This window comes from Manacus candei, unplaced genomic scaffold (assembly GCF_025592945.1).
Source record: "Manacus candei isolate 608988 ecotype Guabito, Panama unplaced genomic scaffold, ASM2559294v1 h1tg000081l, whole genome shotgun sequence".
Classification (NCBI taxonomy): Eukaryota; Metazoa; Chordata; class Aves; order Passeriformes; family Pipridae; genus Manacus; species Manacus candei.
Genome location: NW_026138129.1, coordinates 384,578 through 390,577, shown reverse-complemented (window position 1 = coordinate 390,577; position 6,000 = coordinate 384,578).

Sequence of the window (6,000 nt, the reverse complement as noted above, 5' to 3'; positions counted from 1 at the left end):
ATGTGCTTGATTGATTTGATGAATCACTGAGCTGCCAGTGACCTTTGACCCCACTCAAGAACAGAAATGTTTCTCTGAGGCTGGCAGCCTGTGCTCACTCTTGGCACTGCTCCAGGTTTTCTCTGAGGAGTAGCTCTTTGATGACACGTAGTCTGCTTGGAGGAGGCCTATTGACATCACTGGAATTGGCTTCCCTTGCATACTGGGGGTAGGAGACACAATTCAAGGAGATTTGAAAGGCACAGGAGGATGGGGAAGGGATGGTCTTCTGCGAGTCACTGATCAAATGGCTTGTTTCTTCTCCAGAGTCAGAAACAGTTCTCTTCGAAGTGGTGCAAGGGATTTGAGGCCATTGGCCTGCGTGCAGCTGGGACTCCAGCTGAGTTGCTGTTGTCTGCTTAGTAACAACAATTTTTCTCAGTTAGAAACTTCAGAAAACAGTATGTGTTTGGAGAGGCAGGACAATGCTGTTGCTGTTGCAAAGTACGGGGTATCCTCATCTCCCTACTCTGACTGCAGTGGAAGCTGAGAGCTCTCAGCGCTTTGTTGGCAGTGATCATCACCTCGTGATTAGGTCCATGGACAATTAAGGCTTTCAGATATTCCCACACAGAAGTGATGAAGAGTTGCAAACATGAGGTTCTGATTCTCACTACTGTTATGAAGTGTGACTATTGAAACATTTATTTCCACTTCCAGTATTTGTCCATATGTGTTCTCCACTACGGGTATGAGGACACAGTGTGGGGTTGCAATTTGAAATCTTTGGCAAGCAGGATCTGCTGGGGACATTCCTATTTCTCATATGTCCATCTCCTGTGATGCCAAAAGTGTCAAGGGCAGTTCAGGTATAATAGCAGTTTCTTCTCAGCATTCATGTTGTCCCCGGATAATCACTGGTATTATAGTTAGTAGGTGCAATAATCTTAGCTTAACAGTGATAATTAGGTAGCTGTTCCCTGGAAGTTCTTTAATCAGATTTAGTTTGTAGTCAGAAATCAAATGAGATTCCTCCTTTGGGATAAGCTGTTCTATGTTGGGATTGCTGGATTGAAACAATGCCCATCTTTTAAGACAGAATCACTTCTTGCTTGAAGAATGCAGTATTTTACCAAGAAGGGCCTCAGAAACTGCAACAAGTATTTAAAGATGCTTTTTTCCTTTCTTTTTTTCTTTCTTTTTTAATTTTCCCACACCCTTCCCTATTCAGTCCAACTAACCCCACCTGAAATCTCAGAGTTTAGAGTAACAGTTCCTCCACAGTTCTGTGTTCCCAGGATTCATACTCACTCCCCCTGGTCCAGGAGGCTCTGCTCACCCTTATCATTTCTATCCTGAAGGAATTATCACTCTTGAAGGGTGTGTTTTTAGGATAATGGTAACTGAATATGCAATCTAGATGAAAGAGGTCTCTTCAATCAACTTTTGCTAAAGAAATCTAATTGTTTTATTCAATCTTGTCCCAAAGGGCCTCTGAACACGGAAGTATGGACTTCAGGAAATGCAAGAGACTTAGTCAGCATCTGTAGCCATGTCCTTACCTAATTATCCACGTGGAGACTAGAATAACTGCTAGCATTGCTTACAGAGATCAGTGGCTTTGTTAAGTTCATTAACACTATATGCTTTTGTTTCTTTAACCTATGTCCGTGCTGGTCCAGAATGAAATGCACAGCACTAAGTTCACAGTGGCAAAGGACATCCAGATTTTGAAAAAACAAGCTACTCCTGCTCTCAAATGGGTTGACCATTCCTCTAGTACACATGTAACAGCGGACAGACAGCCTGATACAGACAAGTGGAAAAGCAACCAACTGTCTAAACAGAAAGTAGGTTGCACAAAATTTGGGCAGAATTGTAGAGAAAAGCACCTTACATGAGAGATGATCACAAACTAAACTTTTGAAAAAAATAAAAACTTCATAGTGGATATTTATAAACTGGAGCGTGGTTTTGCAAGACACATGATGCAATCCTTCTGCTCTGCTTGTAATCAGATTTGAGTCCCATGCATGTTAGAAATACAGAACACCTGAAAACAGTGAAAAACAAGAAAAGTATTTTGAGCCCTATAATGTGTAACTTATGAGAAGAGATTGATACTGGCTTGCTTGGGAGGAAGAGATTTAGAAAAAAAATAGGTTAGCTTTCATAAACCATATTTCTGACTTACCTTTTACTTATAGTAGGAAAAATCACAGACAATGTATTAGAAGCCAAAAATCTAGGACATTATTTCACTGCCAACTATAATTACAGTAAAAGGTCAGTCAGGGGAATATTAACAGAGGTATATAAAATGAGAAATTAGGAAATATGTTCAGCTCCTTTGTGCTTATTTCATTTGTAGAATGAAATGAAGAGTCATTCTGTGCTTCAACAATTCATGTACCAGTGAGAAGTGGAAAAACTCAGCTAGGACATTCAGGCAAAATAAGTGCTAATCTGGGATGGAAAAGTTTCTTATCCAACTAAATTATCTAAGTTTAAATGCATGTAAATACTGGAATAGACACAGAGTTGAACAGGATTAGTTTCCTTAGTTCTGGATTAAAATGCTTTGTCAAGGCATGAACCAAAGTTGAATTGATCAAAATATTTGAAGGTTCTGGGGATGCAAAAATCAGTCAACAATTACGCAATTCCATATATTTATGGTTGTTTGATTCATTGGTTGGAGTGTAGTGTACATGTTTTCTTCTGTATGTCAAGAAGGAAGATAAAAATACCATGATCTTCTAAGAGGCTATGAAGAGCAAAAGTGGCATGAAAGACGTTATAAAGTCTGCCAGGGAACTACCATACTGTTTTACTATTTCAAACTATTTTTATTGAAATATAAGTAGCAGGGCATTGAATGGCATGATTTTTTTTTCCCCTAAGTCTTTCCTAGATGCATACCTGTTACTTTTATCCATTTTACCATAGACAACAATGTCTGTGTCCAACAACATTGAGGAAGACAATTAGTCTAAAAGATCTTACCTGCTAGAGGACAAACTAAACTCATTTCTCTTGCCTTTTCAAATCCTGACTAAGACTTCACATTAGATGCTAATGAGAAAAAACAAAAACTGGCATTTTTGAAAACTGTGTTTTGTTCTCAGTTCCTCAATGACCTTCTGCGGAAATCTGGAGAAACCCCCTTCCCAGCCTATTACATCATTCTCCATCTGTCCTTCCCTCCACTTATGGCTTCCATACAGGCTTGCACCTGTGTACCACACAGGCCACTTAACAGGTTTTCCAGGACAACAAAATGCATCTTAAACTGTGCTTGTGCAGTACCTAGCAAGTTATCTATGAAGCTTGATTAGAGCTTTCAGTACTGATACAGAACAAATAACGAAAACTTGGTTTTGTTTGTTTCAAATTCATGTAAATGGGCCACTCATGAGGGGTCTCCAGGGACACAAGCAAGTCCACGGGCACTGGAACTAGTGACTCACTTCTAGTCCATTTATGTTTTGTAACTGAATTTTGCTCCGTGAGATTTATACTTCTAATACACGAAAGAGATTAGAGATCTGCTAATTATAAGAAAAGATTTCAGTGTTTTTGTGACTTACTATTAAAATGAGAATCCACATGGAAATCTTAATCAATCGTATTGGAGTAAATCTTATGTACTTAAAAAACTTTGAAATGTCTGTCAAATTCAGCTCTGTCAAGTCAATTAAAACTGGTCAACGAACGTAAAACTTCTGTTAGTCATTCACTAGCAGATGATAGACAGATGGTTGTACCAGCTTCATTTCTTTGAGAAACCAAGATTAGTAAAAACCCTACTTTGAGTACTAGTTAATTTTTCACTGTCAGTACCTTATCTTCCTTCAGGATCTATGTAATTTGATAGTCTGCATGTGATACCAAATACAGGTTAAATATAAGATAACTGTACAGCCTCACACATATCCCTGTTTCAAAGTCAGATCTAAGTCCAAAACTGAAATCCCAACCTACTTACAGATATTCTTATTCAGTCTAATTTGCTGTTGAAGCTTTGCCACTAACAAGGAAGCACCTGAATCCTGTGCTTCTAGCAGTCTATATAAGAGTTCATTTATTTTTCCATCATTTGCTATAAAATCATGTAGTGGCTGAGGTGGGAATGGACTGCTGGAAAACATCTAGCCCAAACCCCCTTCTCCAAGCAGAGCCAGCTGGAACAGTTGCTCAAAACTGATTTTTGGTTTAGTGATGAGGTTTCTCATATCCAAGCAATGACCTATATATCACAGCACCATTACTTAATGTTTAGGAGAGGACTTGTATCTATTCCAATATTGTTAACATCTCTAAAAGTAGCAATCTCAAGTGAATGCAGCTGCTATGATCCAAAATCACAGTCATTTGGGTCCTTCTGTCTGGTCAGAGTCTTTTTGCTTAAGCTCAGAAATAGGTCATTATTGAGTAATTCTATTTAAATGCGCCAGTGCAGCGATGTGATTAAAGCAAAGGTCACCTTGGATGAAGTCAGTCCAGTGAACACAGGTAATGAATGCTTCTGAATCAGCATGTTCAATCAAACACTTGCTCCCATTTGCCTGGATAAAATTAAGTGCGCCTTGAAAAATCTTTATGGAATGATTTTTGTTATATGCCACTAAGAGTGTGTAAGAGAAATGTTCTCACTTAAAGGCCATACCTGAAAAATATAGAATATCTATAGTGTTATATTCACTTATGAGTGAAACAGGAATGATGATTTCCTTCTGCATCCTGAAGAATAGGTTTTATAAATGCATACTGCTTTTGTCTTGGACTTGAACTTTTTAGCTTTACTTGTCTTATTTTATAGATCTAAATTAAAATAAAAATTTTGTTCTAAGAATGCCTGTTTTTCTTTACTAACTGAGAACGAAGCATAGGTGTAGATATCCTGTTAAGCCTGTTGACACCTGTTAAGCTAGGTGTAGATATCTACTCAGATGGTTAAATACCATTTCTGGTTGGGTTTGGTGGATAGTATTCTTGCTTTTTTTTTTCTCCCATTTATTTAGCATAATATCCTCTGTCTCACACATGTAGAAATAGACCTTTTATTACAGTTATATCTGCAAATGGGGCATTTTGATGCATAGACCAAATGGAATGGCCAATCCTTTATGGCCAGTATTCCTTTGGGAAATATAATTTAACAGTTGCCCTTGGCTCACCATTAACAATCTCAAAAACTTTCTGTTTTGATCTTGAAAAACCTTTGGTATTTCTTAGTTATGAACATGAGTCAGTGGCCTTCAATCTCCTGAAAATATTAAGAAAACAGAAAAAGAGAAAAATCTCCCCAGCAAAAGGAATGTAAGTGAAAAATGTCACCTCTGTAAACTCAGTCTGAGGAAGATCTGTATTTTATGCATACATCAAACTCTTCAGCCTCCCTTTGCACAAGTGAAGCAAGAATTTGGCTCTCTGGTTTTACAATTATTTAATAAAAAATACACAGTTATGAAGAAAGCCTAGCAGCTGGCTTCTGATGCACACCGTACTGCAGTTCCCCAGGGTATCCTGCCAGGCATCTTAGGTGGTTCAGATAGTGGCTGATGGTCTGTGCAGACTAAACCCTACATTTCTGCAAGTACTGACTATGACTTGAGCAGAGTGTTTTTCTTCCCCTGCCTACCTTTTTCGTATGGTTTGTCAGTCCCTACAAAATTTTGTGTGATTTTATTGTTGCTGCTTTCCCTGCACTCATTTCTCTAAGCCACATCTGGAATGTTACATGTCTCCCTCTGACAGATTTCTACTGGCTTTTCAATAGCTTCAGTAAAGTGATATTGGCATAGATACTGTAAAAAAGTGGAGGCCCCTTTGCAGCACAAATCATCACAATATGTCTCCATCTGCCACTGAGCCTTTAAGTATAGTACTGATATTTTTGTCCAAGACTATTTTGAGTTAGCAGCTATGCTTTTGTTAACAGGAATTGTGACAGAACTTCATTTTTCATTGTGATTTGCATTCAAAGCCCTGTGCACATGAGCATTTACTTTGTCTATA